General features: G+C 46.4%; 1 protein-coding gene across 1 annotated transcript in view; it reads left to right on the top strand.

Annotated features, from left to right (window-relative positions):
- Nucleotides 1-14,945, top strand: part of LOC121269216 (chloride channel protein 2-like) — a 611,614-nt gene that overhangs the window by 477,859 nt on the left and 118,810 nt on the right. The window lies entirely within an intron of this gene.

Below are 14,945 nucleotides of genomic sequence, written 5' to 3'. Positions count from 1 at the left end.
CCTATCCTTTGTTGTGGATTAGGTTTTAAAACAGCAACAAAATCACATGAAAATTGCTATGTAACCAGCACATCACTTGAAACTATTCCCTTCATCAGCCTCTATGCAGGAGTTGCAATAAATTCAAAGTTTAGGACCAAGGCAGCATTGCTACAATACAGGTACAAGGATCTTATTTAAATTGTGGTATTCGCTTGGAAAGAAAGTGAATGGTTCAGTCAGTTAGTAATTGCAGTTCTACAGGTCAGATGAGCTGAGGATTGCTCCATGTTCTGTGCTGAGTGTTTTGGAGTCAGATTGGATAATGAATGGTTATTGCAATTGTTCGCAGTGCCTTGGGTTAGAGTTCCTTCCCTGATTGCCTTCCAGTGACCGCTGCTGAAAGTTTACACGTGTGAATATTATTTGACGGCAGATGCAAGCCAGTTATAATGCCCCTCATGGTAAAATGCCTTACCAACACCATCAAAGGTTACTCATTATTAATGACTACTTTTATGAGGTAACAGACCCCATGGAATTGAAATCCCAAAAAGACTCAATTGCCAGAATTTTACACACAGCGCACCGCCCCCCCACCCCCCGCCCCCCCCCACCACCACCACCAACTGGGGGTGGGTTGGCAGACAGAGGAGATGTCGAATGGCCTGCTTGCCTGTGTGCCAACTAAGGTTCTTAAGTGGCCACTCAAGGGCCTCCTCAGTCCACAGCTGGGATTTTTACCACAGCAGAGGAGGCCCACACCAGGTGTTCACCTGGTAGCCTTGTTGCTGGGCTGGGGCTCTGCCTCCCATTTAAGTACCCTATGCACATAGAAGCACAGACCAAAAGATATTCACCTCCACATTACTCCCTGCCCTTCTAACCCTGGTCCCCATCCCCTTCCCTGGGGCATGCCAACTTGGCCCCAGCAAGATCCCAGCCTTACCATTTGATTGGCTGACAGCTTTTGGAGGTGTGACTTCCTCCCCAATGGAGGCAGAAGTCCAACCTCAAGCCAATTAATGGCCCAACAGCCATTAAATGGCTACAGGTAAAGCCAGCAAAGCAGAGACCGGTCCGCCTTCAGATTTTACGTTGGGGACAGGGGCCACCACCCACGTAAAATTCAGCTCCGTGTTCCCAGAAGAGGGGAAAATTAGCATGGAAACCAAAGATTAAACAAATTGTAAAGGTAATTGAAAATTCAGTGTTTGAAACCATTATTTAGGACCCACTAATTCAATGATCAGTATGCCATCTGGTGTTGTACTGATCCATATAAACCCAAGAAGATTTTGTGTTTCATTCTTGGTTTGTGCTGAATTAGTTGTTCTGAACTAAGATGGCACTGAGGATGTTAAGAATTGCCTTGGCCCTCTGCAGAAAATGCGGGAAAAAATAACAGTCAACACTCCCACTCCTGATTATCTCCATGATCCCTGCTGTATAATGTGGCTGATGGACAGGATTGGACTCATCTGTGAATGATTAGACTCTTGACATGCACTGCTTGGACTCACCCTTAAAGAATAGTGAGGAAAAGGTATCAGAGGGCTGCCAGTACCATGGAGTCATTCCCCAGTAATAAGGTGATGAATTGCTTTATCAATACCGAATCTTGCCAGCCAGCGTAAGTGAAGCACTTGTTATGATCCGATTAGGAACCTGTAACTTTTTTTTTTTAAGTAGACAAAGTTTGAAACCCCAGTTACCCATGAGGAGAGTAAAGCCATAGGATCCCACAGTTTTAAAGAAAACAAACATTACAAAGGCAGAAAAGTAAAACGATCTACAATACCTGTCTTATACTCTAACATTCAGAATTAACATGGGGTAAATATGAATTAACAAACAAACTGTGGTCAAACACACCACGCTGCACATTGAATAGCAGATGCGATGAAGACATATCCCATGGATTTCTCAGCTGCTCATCCAGACACTAGTGACCACCGAGAGTCATAAAACCTCAGTAAAACTCTGTCTCGCTCACAAGGAATTTCATCCCTTCACTTTCAAATATCTATCCTTTGAATTCCCCCAAAAGCCATTCCAACTTGGACTGCCTCAATGACTGAGTACCTCCTGATAGTTCAATCTCTTCTCCTAAGACTGCGTTCCACGAGATTCACACATCTGCATTCCCGCTTCTAATTACCAGCAAACTTCCAACTCTTTTACAGACTGCCAGCTTCACTAAGCTGGCACTGCCTCAGGTTTCTCTGAACTCCCGTCTCCGTGTTGCACCAAGCTGTAAGTGGCTTCCACAGCTTCTCTGAGCCCTAACTGTCTGGCATGGAACCAATGACCTTCCACCGCCTTCTCAGCTCCCCAGGACCTCTCTGAACTCTAACTGCTAGAGCTTACTAACAGCTACCAGGGTTTCTCTGTGCGCTGTAAACCACACAAACTGCAATCAATACCCCTCCTCCTACAAACACAAATTGAAACCAGAGAACCTTCTTAAGCTCCACCCATCTCCATGACGATGTAGCTTTTCAGGGTTCACTGAATGCTTTTAAACTAATTTAGCTTAAACTCCCAAGGCAAAACATCTCTCTGGACTGCAATTCTTTGCAAGCAGGTGTTGACATTACATCTCCAGTTCTCCAGCTAAGTAAACCTACCTGCTCCATCTCTTCTATTCTGACTCTATTAAACAAACACAGTAACCTTCTAAACTGCCATTTTCTTTTAGGTGTTCTGGCAACTTCTAAAGTCCAGAAATTTAGTTACCTTACCTTCAGAACAAAATCTTCGCAGGACAAAACATTACCTCTAAAACATTAACAGGAGCCACAAATGAAATATTCATCATACACAATACATTGCTGACTGCATGTTGACTGACATTTGTTCTGTTCTCTGATGATATCATCAGTGTCTCCTGTATGATATAGTGCTCCAGACAGGCCAAGAGACCTCCAGAAAATGGCCAGGGGAAGGTGACAAGAGAAGGAGCCCGATGTCTTACCGCTGCCATGGGATATTACCATGGAGCCTCAGCAGTGGCCACCCCTAGTGGAGTCACTGCCGAGCTCCTGGCCCTCTGATTGGGCCAGCAGGTCTAGGATACAGGCCGCCATCTCAATTGGACGGCAGTCCCAGCAGTGGCCAGTTAGTTGGCCGCCACTGGAAAAATGCCACCTAGGGTCCTGTCCCCTGCCTGCACAGGGTCGGGTCCCACTTTCAGTACCAGTGATGGAACAACCCTTGAGGTTAGAAAATTCCACACAAATTGTTGACAAAATACAACAATGAGAATAAAGCACAAAGAAGTGTTTGATTGTACACTCTTTTTGAGAGGGTTCAGATAGGAGTAGTATTTTTTTGTGATTTTTTTTTTTCTCATTCCTGCTGGGAAGTGGGTCAACCAAGACACCAAAATTGTCTCCTAAAGCCTGACAAATTGTTTTATCCTAGTAGCCCTTCATAAGAAACATTAAAAGCATAAGTTCTTTCCAATCTATCAGAACCTACAGACTCAGGTTAGATTACACCAGTTTATTCACTACTTGTCTTAAATAATAACAGTTGGCAGCCTGTGTCTGCCTTAGTATTTTCAGTTCTCAACCCCTCAGTGATCAATCATGTATTCACGTTTTCTGTCACTTCGAATTGGTGCCTTACTGAGTGAACATCGATGTCACTGAATGGAAACAGTGGGTGATAACAGTGACAATGTACAGACTTATGTGTTACTAAAACACACATCAATTCACAGGAGTGTCCTTAGGGTCTTGTATGCTTTCTGATTAGTATTTTTCTTTATCATGGCATTTCTGTAGAAGCCTGAATTGCACTCCGCTTCCTGGATTGTCATAGATAAAACTTCCTAATGAAAGGGAAGAGACTGCAGCTTAAATTTTCCCAATGAGAAAAGCTGGCAAAAGTTCATCATGCCAGATGTCCATTTGCTCTGCAACAATTTCCTATGAGCTGCTATAATTACACATCTTAAACAAGCAGGAACTTCAATTAAATAATAATTTGAGGCCGGGGTGTCCTACCCACCATTTTCCAACATTCTGGCACACACAAAATTGTTTTGAAATCGTGCCCATGGGAAGAGGGTATCCAGGGCAGCTAGGTTCTGAGAAATATATCAAAAGTCACAGGAAGGATGCAATAACATTAGATAGTGTATTTTAACTATTTCTTGACAGTTTTTCATTATTATGCTTTTTCTCTGATGGCACTTAGGTTCTCGGGAGCCTTTTTTGCCAATTGTGCCTTTTCTTTTGCCCCTAACATTACTGCCATTGCCACCAATGTGTTATCTTAAAGGGATTCCCATGTTTTGAAGACGAAGAGCAACAGAGGGATTAAGGCAGGTTAAGCTTTATCAGAGGAACTTTGTGATGACTTTTTTTTTTATTCATTCTTTCATGGGATGTGAGTGTTGCTGGCAAGGACAGCATTTATTGCAAACCCCTAATTGCCTGTCAACTGAGTGGCTTGCTAGGCCATTTCAGAGGGCTGCTAAGAGTCAACCACATTGCTGTGGGTCTGGAGCCATGTAGAGTCTGGAGTCACACCAGACCAGGTAAGGATGATAGATTTCCTTCCCTAAAGGACATTAGTAAATCAGATGGGTTTTTATGACAATCATTGATAGTTTCATGGTCACCAATACTGAGACTATATTTCAATTCCAGATTTTTTTTTAGTACAGTAAGTCCTCACTTAATATTAAAAACAAAAAAACTGCGGATGCTGGAAATCCAAAACAAAAACAGAATTACCTGGAAAAACTCAGCAGGTCTGGCAGCATCGGCGGAGAAGAAAAGAGTTGACGTTTCGAGTCCTCATGACCCTTCGACAGAACTTGAGTTCGAGTCCAAGAAAGAGTTGAAATATAAGCTGGTTTAAGGTGTGCGTGTGGGGGGCGGAGAGATAGAGAGAGAGAGAGAGGTGGAGGGGGGGGGGTGTGGTTGTAGGGACAAACAAGCAGTGATAGAAGCAGGTCATCAAAAGATGTCAACGACAATAGTACAATAGAACACATAGGTGTTAAAGTTAAAGTTGGTGATATTATCTAAACGAATGTGCTAATTAAGAATGGATGGTAGGGCACTCAAGGTATAGCTCTAGTGGGGTTTTTTTTTTATATATTTTTTTTTAAATAATGGAAATAGGTGGGAAAAGGAAAATCTTTATAATTTATTGGAAAAAAAGGAAGGGGGAAACAGAAAGGGGGTGGGGATGGGGGAGGGAGCTCACGACCTAAAGTTGTTGAATTCAATATTCAGTCCGGAAGGCTGTAAAGTGCCTAGTCGGAAGATGAGGTGTTGTTCCTCCAGTTTGCGTTGGGCTTCACTGGAACAATGCAGCAAGCCAAGGACAGACATGTGGGCAAGAGAGCAGGGTGGAGTGTTAAAATGGCAAGCGACAGGGAGGTTTGGGTCATTCTTGCGGACAGACCGCAGGTGTTCTGCAAAGCGCTCGCCCAGTTTACGTTTGGTCTCTCCAATGTAGAGGAGACCACATTGGGAGCAACGAATGCAGTAGACTAAGTTGGGGGAAATGCAAGTGAAATGCTGCTTCACTTGAAAGGAGTGTTTGGGTCCTTGGACGGTGAGGAGAGAGGAAGTGAAGGGGCAGGTGTTGCATCTTTTGCGTGGGCATGGGGTGGTGCCATAGGAGGGGGTTGAGGAGCAGGGGGTGATGGAGGAGTGGACCAGGGTGTCCCGGAGGGAGCGATCCCTACGGAATGCCGATAAGGGGGGTGAAGGGAAGATGTGTTTGGTGGTGGCATCATGCTGGAGTTGGCGGAAATGGCGGAGGATGATCCTTCGAATGCAGAGGCTGGTGGGATGATAAGTGAGGACAAGGGGGACCCTATCATGTTTCTGGGTGGGAGGAGAAGGCGTGAGGGCGGATGCGCGGGAGATGGGCCGGACACGGTTGAGGGCCCTGTCAACGACCGTGGGTGGAAAACCTCGGTTAAGGAAGAAGGAGGACATGTCAGAGGAACTGTTTTTGAATGTAGCATCATCGGAACAGATGCGACGGAGGCGAAGGAACTGAGAGAATGGGATGGCGTCCTTACAGGAAGCAGGGTGTGAGGAGCTGTAGTCGAGATAGCTGTGGGAGTCAGTGGGTTTGTAATGGATATTGGTGGACAGTCTATCACCAGAGATTGAGACAGAGAGGTCAAGGAAGGGAAGGGAAGTGTCAGAGATGGACCACGTGAAAATGATGGAGGGGTGGAGATTGGAAGCAAAATTAATAAATTTTTCCAAGTCCCGACGAGAGCATGAAGCAGCACCGAAGTAATCATCGATGTACCGGAGAAAGAGTTGTGGAAGGGGGCCGGAGTAGGACTGCAACAAGGAATGTTCCACATACCCCATAAAGAGACAGGCATAGCTGGGGCCCATGCGGGTACCCATAGCCACACCTTTTATTTGGAGGAAGTGAGAGGAGTTGAAGGAGAAATTGTTCAGCGTGAGAACAAGTTCAGCCAGACTGAAGAGAGTAGTGGTGGATGGGGATTGTTCGGGCCTCTGTTCGAGGAAGAAGCTAAGGGCCCTCAGACCATCCTGGTGGGGGATGGAGGTGTAGAGGGATTGGACGTCCATGGTGAAGTGGAAGCGGTTGGGGCCAGGGAACTGGAAATTGTTGATGTGACGTAAGGTGTCAGAGGAATCACGGATGTAGGTGGAAAGGGACTGGACAAGGGGAGAGAGAAGGGAGTCAAGATAACGAGAAATGAGTTCTGTGGGGCAGGAGCAAGCTGAGACGATCGGTCTACCGGGGCAGTTCTGTTTGTGGATTTTGGGTAGGAGATAGAAGCGGGCCGTCCGAAGTTGGGCGACTATCAGGTTGGAAGCTGTGGGAGGGAGATCCCCAGAGGAGATGAGGTCAGTGACATTCCTGGAAACAATGGCTTGATGTTCAGTGGTGGGGTCATGGTCTAGGGAGAGGTAGGAGGAAGTGTCTGTGAGTTGACGCTCAGCCTCCGCAAGGTAGAGGTCAGTGTGCCAGACAACAACAGCACCATCCTTGTCAGCGGGTTTGATGACAATGTCAGGGTTGGACCCGAGAGAATGGAGTGCAGTAAGTTCAGAGAGAGACAGGTTAGAATGGGTGAGAGGAGCAGAGAAATTGAGACGACTAATGTCGCGCCGACAGTTCTCAATGAAAAGATCGAGAGAAGGTAGGAATCCAGAGGGAGGGGTCCAGGTGGAGGGGGAATATTGGAGATGGGTAAAAGGATCTGTTGAACTGGGAGAGGACTCCTGCCCAAAGAAGTGAGCCCGGAGACGAAGACGGCGGAAGAAGAGTTCAGTATCATGCCGAGCCCGAAATTCATTGAGGTGAGGGCGTAAGGGTATGAAACTAAGTCCTTTGCTGAGCACTGAACGTTCAGCATCAGAGAGGGGAAGGTCAGGGGGTATAGTGAATACACGGCTGGGGTTGGGATTGGAAGAAAGGGTGGGGACGGAGGGACAGGCAGGGGTGGAGGGTCCTAGATGGGTGTTGGTGTTGATGAGTTGTTGGAGCTTGCGTTCCTTAGCACTTGAGAGAAAGAGAAAAAGTTTTTTGTTGAGGCGTCGGATGAGCCGAAGGATCAAATGAAACTGGGGGCACGCGCAGCTTTGAAAAAGGGTACGGCGGTGCTGCTGGAGGGAGAGGTCGAGTGTGTTCATATGGCAGCGCATGGCACTGAGTGTGGATTTCAGAATGTGACGGGAACAGCAGTCCGAGAAACGATTTATGTCCCGGAGATACCTGTGATCCTGGGTGGGTTCGAAACATGAGGGGTGGAATTTCAGTTGAAATCCACGTGGGCTAAGTCGGAGACGGAGACTGTCACTGAGAAAGGAGATATGGCTGTGAAAGCGGGTTTTAGTAAATACCTTGTCAAACACTAGGAGGGAAATGGAAAGCAAGGAAGGTGAGCAAGACAACAGAGAGATACGGAAATCTTGTCGCAGAGAGGAGCAAAACTTAAATCACAAAATTTAATTGACATGGACACAATGGGCTGAATGGCCTCCTTCGTGCTGTAACCATTCTATGGTTCTGAGACTTATAAAGAAAACCCACCCCCCCAAAAAAAAGCAAGAAATCAGGAATGGGTTAGTAGCAATAATAATAAAAACAAAAAAACTGCAGATGCTGGAAATCCAAAACAAAAACAAAAACAGAAACAGAATTACCTGGAATTTATTAATTTTGCTTCCAATCTCCACCCCTCCATCATTTTCACGTGGTCCATCTCTGACACTTCCCTTCCCTTCCTTGACCTCTCTGTCTCAATCTCTGGTGATAGACTGTCCACCAATATCCATTACAAACCCACCGACTCCCACAGCTATCTCGACTACAGCTCCTCACACCCCGCTTCCTGTAAGGACGCCATCCCATTCTCTCAGTTCCTTCGCCTCCGTCGCATCTGTTCTGATGATGCTACATTCAAAAACAGTTCCTCTGACATGTCCTCCTTCTTCCTTAACCGAGGTTTTCCACCCACGGTCGTTGAAAGGGCCCTCAACCGTGTCCGGCCCATCTCCCGCGCATCCGCCCTCACACCTTCTCCTCCCTCCCAGAAACACGATAGGGTCCCCCTTGTCCTCACTTATCACCCCACCAGCCTCCGCATTCAAAGGATCATCCTCCGCCATTTCCGCCAACTCCAACATGATGCCACCACCAAACACATCTTCCCTTCACCCCCCTTATCGGCATTCCGTAGGGATCGCTCCCTCCGGGACACCCTGGTCCACTCCTCCATCACCCCCTACTCCTCAACCCCCTCCTATGGCACCAGCCCATGCCCACGCAAAAGATGCAACACCTGCCCCTTCACTTCCTCTCTCCTCACCGTCCAAGGACCCAAACACTCCTTTCAAGTGAAGCAGCATTTCACTTGCATTTCCCCCAACTTAGTCTACTGCATTCGTTGCTCCCAATGTGGTCTCCTCTACATTGGAGAGACCAAACGTAAACTGGGCGAGCGCTTTGCAGAACACCTGCGGTCTGTCCGCAAGAATGACCCAAACCTCCCTGTCGCTTGCCATTTTAACACTCCACCCTGCTCTCTTGCCCACATGTCTGTCCTTGGCTTGCTGCATTGTTCCAGTGAAGCCCAACGCAAACTGGAGGAACAACACCTCATCTTCCGACTAGGGACTTTACAGCCTTCCGGACTGAATATTGAATTCAACAACTTTAGGTCGTGAGCTCCCTCCCCCATCCCCACCCCCTTTCTGTTTCCCCCTTCCCTTTTTTTTCCAATAAATTATAAAGATTTTCCTTTTCCCACCTATTTCCATTATAAAAAAATAAAAAAAAAACCCCACTAGAGCTATAACTTGAGTGCCCTACCATCCATTCTTAATTAGCACATTCGTTTAGATAATATCACCAACTTTAACTTTAACACCTATGTGTTCTATTGTACTATTGTCGTTGACATCTTTTGATGATCTGCTTCTATCACTGCTTGTTTGTCCCTACAACCACACCGCCCCCCCTCCACCTCTCTGTCTCTCTATCTCTCCGCCCCCCACACACACACCTTAAACCAGCTTATATTTCAACTCTTTCTTGGACTCGAACTCAAGTTCTGTCGAAGGGTCATGAAGACTCGAAACGTCAACTCTTTTCTTCTCCGCCGATGCTGCCAGACCTGCTGAGTTTTTCCAGGTAATTCTGTTTTTTCTTTTTTCCTCACTTAATATTGCCTCATTTAATGTTCTTTCATTTTAATGTCATTTATAAGGCAATGTCAGTTTATCCATGTAATGTTACCAGTTTCATTTTGTGTTGTTTGCCACAGACTTCCTCTTCTCTGGCCTGCCTGCTCACAAAACCATTCCCCCTGCAATTCCATTCTCGCCTTCAGTACTTCTTCTCTTCCCCCGCCCCTCCCCCAACCCCCCCTGCTGCCACCCTTGCTCCCTTGACTCACCACCCGCCCCCCTCCCCCACCCCAATCACCTGTACAGTGAATGTGTGTTTTTTTTTATTGGACGCTATTGTATTTCTTTTATATTTAGTGACATATTTTATTTTGCAAGTTATTTAAGCTAGAAATGCACCGTGTTGCACATGTATGGTACAATATTTCAACTTGTACATTGCTTTTTTCCGGACAAGAAATGTCCGAAGGAACCTACCTCCAATTTTAACTTTGATTCCCATAGGAACCCCATGATTCACTTAAAGTCGTTTTGCTTAAAGTCACGATTTTCAGGAATGCAACCATAATTTTAATTGAGGATTTAATGTAATTGTGGTGAGATTTGAACCCATGTCCCCAGAGTAATAGCCTTGGCCTCTGGATTACTAGCCCAATGACTTTACCACTACACCGCCATCCCCCACATTCCGATTAGACCACTTGCATCCAAAAACAGAGGTGCACGTTCCTCGATTTGCCAGGTTATTGGTACATGGAGAGGCTCCTATTCTCAAAGGAAGCTGAGACAACAGACCTGATGGCACCACTGAGATGTAAATGGCTGACTAATTATAGTGCTGCATGCTTCCCAATCATAATATGTCATACTTTAAGTGGTGTTGCATGAAAGACAATATGCCATGGTGACCAAAAGCCAACAATCAAATCTGCAGGCATTAGTATGCCAACCTTGCAATGTCTGTGGGGATCCATCTTTTCACAACTAGCTTATTCCAAAGCAGTGATAATAAGTCCCGAAAGTTCGCAAGAAATAGTCATAATGAATTTTGCAGGTGTTCTTGACAGTTCAGTAGAATGCTGTGCTAAATTGTTCTTTGTTAACGTTCAGCCGAGACAAAGAATTGCCTGCTGTCACAAACTTTCTCACTCTGCTGAGGTACACAAAAGAGGAACAACATGGGGAATAGAAATGGAATTTAAAAGCTTTCTGCTGCATGGAAGTTAAATGCTTTCTTCAGAAACAAGAGGAATTGAAGACAAGTTTGCCACTAAATTGCCCTTTCGTAGAAAACCTGCAGTCTTATCAAAATGCTTTCGCTTCAGGTCATGTTGGGTAATAAAATGTTACATCATTGATAAATTTACTACTCTGCCATACGGATTTAATAATATTTAATATTATATATTAAAATTCAATCAAAATAGCCATCTCTGAGATATATTGAATTACTTCTGGCAGTATCTTCAGTTTATACACATACCCACCACTGAACATCAACGAACATCAAGCAATTGTTTCCAAGACTGTCACTGACCTCATCACCTATGGAGATCCTCCCTCTACAACTTTGAACCTCAGTGTCCTAACCCCGCACAGCCCACTCCCACCTCCTCCCCAAAATCCATAAACAGGACTATCCTGGTAGACCCATTGTGTCAGCCAGTTCCTGCTCCGCCTAATTCATTTCTTCCTATCTTGACTCCATTCTTTCTTCCCTTGTCCAGTCTCTTCCCACCTACACTCACAATTCCTCTGATGCCCTATGCCATATCAACAGTTTCCAGTTTCCTGGCCTTAACCGCCTCCTCTTCACTATGGACATCCAGTCCCTCTACACCTCCATCCCCCACCGGGATGGTCTGAGGGCTCTCCACTTCTTCCTTGAACAGAGGCCCGAGCAATCCCCATCCATCACCACTCTCCTCTGCCTGGCTGAATTTGTTCTCTCACCGAACAATTTCTGCTTTAACTTGTCTCACTTCCTCCAAATAAAAGGTGTGGCTATGGATACCCACATGGGCCCCAGTTATGCCTGTCTGTTTGTTGGGTATGTGGAATATTCCTTGTTCCAGTCCTACTCGAGGCCCCCTCCCACAATTCTTTCTCCAGTACATCGATGACTGTATCAGTGCTGCTTCATGCTCTCGTCTGGACCTGGAAAAACTTGTTGATTTTGCTTCCAATTTCCGCCCCTCTCTCACCTTCACATGGTCCATTTCCAACACTTCCCTTCCCTTCCTTGATCTCTCTGTCTCCATTTCTGGTGATAGACTGCCCACCAATATTCGTTACAAGCCCACCGACTCCCAGAGCTACCTTGACAACAGCTCCTCACACCCTGATTCTGTAAGGACTGCATCCCATTTTCCCAGTTCCTCTGCCTCTGTCACACCTGTTCCAATGATGCTACCTTCCAAAATGGTGCTTCTGACATTTCTTCCTTTTTCCTTAACCAAACGTTCCCCCTCCATTGTGGCTGACAGGGCCCTCAACCGTGTCTGACCCATCTCTTGCACCTCTGCCCTCACCCCTTCCTCTCCCTCTCAGAACCTCCCCTCCCTCCCAGAACCATGATAGGGTCCCCTCTTGTCCTCACTTTTCATCCCATCAGCCATTTCTGCCAACTCCAGTGTGATGCCTCGACCAAATACATCTTCCCTTCACCTCCCTATCAGTATTCCGTAGGAACCGTTCCCTCCAGGACACCCTGGGTCCACTCCTCCATCACCCCCAACTCATCATCCCCTCCCCCCGCCAACACACACAGGGCCATCTGTCATTTTTTTTATGTTTTGCTTTCACAGAGCACTGACCCTTGTTCTGCTATAAACACATTCTGCTTTCTTACCTTTATGCCATTATCAGCATCACCTTTAGTCTTTAATACTACCATTAACACGACCTTTGTCCTGTGTCCGTGACATCTTTGTCAAATTCCTCCTTAGCTCCCACCTATCCCTGGTCTTCCATTTTGCTCCATCTGCTCCAACCCGTCTTTGACAGTATAAAATCCTTCACATTCCTACTTCTCTTTAGCTCAAAAGAAGAGTCATACGGACTTGAAACATTAACTGTGTTTCCCTCTCCATTGATGCTTCTAGAACTTCTGAGTTTTCCACAATGTTCTGCTTTTATTTTGGAGTCCTATTTGATCCTGACTTGAGCCACATCATAACTACCACCAAAATAGACTATTTCCACATCCACCACACTTTCTGCACCTGTTCCTGTCTTGCCCTATCCACCTTGAATCTTTTCTCATGTCTTTCTGACCTCCATATTCAATTACTCCACCAGCCTCCTTACCTTTTATAAAATGCAACCCATCCAAAATTCTGCCACCTGCATCCTATCCCACACTCTCTTGTGCTTCTATTAACTATGTCCACGTGTGCTTTCATTGCCTTATCATCCAGCAGTTGGTCAATTATCATCATCTACAAGTTGCTGTATAATTCTACATCCCCAACCTTTGCAACCTTCTCCTGCCCTGTGTTCCAACACATATCCTAGGCTCTTGTCAAAGCTGACTTGATGACTGTGATTTTCAATCGCCTGTCGGATTGAGAATGAGGGTGTGCTTTGATAAACATGCTCCCAAATGGTGTGTCAGTGTCCCGACGTTTCTGGGACGTGCCTGCATTTTCAAAGTGAGTTGAGTGGGGGAGCCGGGAATGCCTCACCTCCAATTAACTGCCTACTAAGCTACTTGATGAGCTTGTTAACAGGCCAATGAAGGCTAGAAGATGATTTTCAAATCATAGAAACCTGAATGATCTGGTGAACGTTGGTGCACAGCCGTCAATTGCATTGTGAGGGGCCATCACGTAATATTTTATCTGAGGAATATTTTTGGCAATACTGGTTATTGGTTCACATTGGGTGCAGTATCTGTTTGATGGCCATTTGGCCACTTCTCTATCCATTGTCCTGCCTCCTCCATTCTGCAAGACAGCAGCAGTCCCTCTCATGGCTGCTGACTGCGTTTGATAATCATGCTCTGCAGACAGCTCCTGCCTTCTGAAATTAGGTGTGAAGCTTGCTTCTGGTCCAATCAGGTGTCACAGAAAGAGTTTATGGCAGAATCTCCTGCCCTCGCTAGTGACTGGCTTGGAGGCAGGAAGGGCATTCACTTAGTCAGGGTGGTGGTATCCCTGAACCCTGCCACTTTTCTGCCTCCACCAGAATTAAGTTCTGATTGGGAAGGCCCATGGTCAATCTTTACCCCCACTGTCAACTGAGGCCCTTTTTTGGACAATTAATGATCACTTAAGGGTCTCATCCCATTGCCGCTAGGATTAACCTAGCTGCAGCATGCATGATTGGTGAACCTGTGCAGGCCATTTGTCACCTCAAGGGTGGAAGGGGAGGAGGAGGGGGAGCCCTTGCTCGAAGGCACTCAATGCCTGATTGAAGGACACAACATCAGGAAGGTGGGGGTGGGGGGGGTTTCCACTGAGAGCCACTCTGCTGTCCTTGCTTCTGACCCCCTTCCCCCCCCCTCTCCCCATGTCCCCTCCACCCCCAAACCACCCCCACCACCCCACCACCCCCCCCCCCCCCCCCCCTAATTAGCTGGGGACTGGGTCCCCTCCAATCCTCCAATTCTGAGACTCTGGGGTGTAACCTTCCGGCAGGAGCCACAGCTGCCTCCGTGGCAATGCTTAGCGCAAAAGCTGCCAGCCTCTGGCCAGCAGCTCTCGCTAGCTGGGACTTCTGCCCGGGTCTTCATTTGAGGGGAAGGCCTGACAGTGGACTCACCACTGCCTGATTGGCTTGTGGTTTGGCAGGCCTTCCCAAAAAGGGGCACCGCAGGTATCTGGCCGGTTCTCTAGCCTGCAGATGAGACCCCCAACACCACAAGATTCCACCCCTGGTGTTTTATTTTATCCATGATCAAAGTGTTGAAATGTGAGATAAGCGTGTTTCCTTCCCTCAGAGTGGCTTGTCCCAATTTAAAAGATTTCAGCAGCAAACATTTGTGAATTTAAAAATAAAGAAGTTTATTCATTAGCACACGTTTGCCCCGGAAGTTTCAATGCAATGTCTTACTATCATACACACACATGCAGGATAAAGCAATACAATTACAATCTGGAATTATTTCAGTCTCTTTCATAGCAGGCCTGAAGTTCCTTAGATGAACTAATGTTTTGGCTGGAGTGGATGTCTTGTAAAGCAGAGATTGAAGTTGCGAGGCTTCTTGTAGTTGAATTGCCAGGAAGTCAGCTCTCAGGTGAACTTGAAGATGAAACAGGTTGGGGGAGAATTTTCTCCCACTTTCAAGGAACAGTTGTTTTACCTTGC

This window comes from Carcharodon carcharias, chromosome 2, assembly GCF_017639515.1.
Source record: "Carcharodon carcharias isolate sCarCar2 chromosome 2, sCarCar2.pri, whole genome shotgun sequence".
Lineage (NCBI taxonomy): Eukaryota > Metazoa > Chordata > Chondrichthyes > Lamniformes > Lamnidae > Carcharodon > Carcharodon carcharias.
Note: the sequence above shows the minus strand (reverse complement) of the source record. Positions and strands in the feature narration are given on the sequence as shown.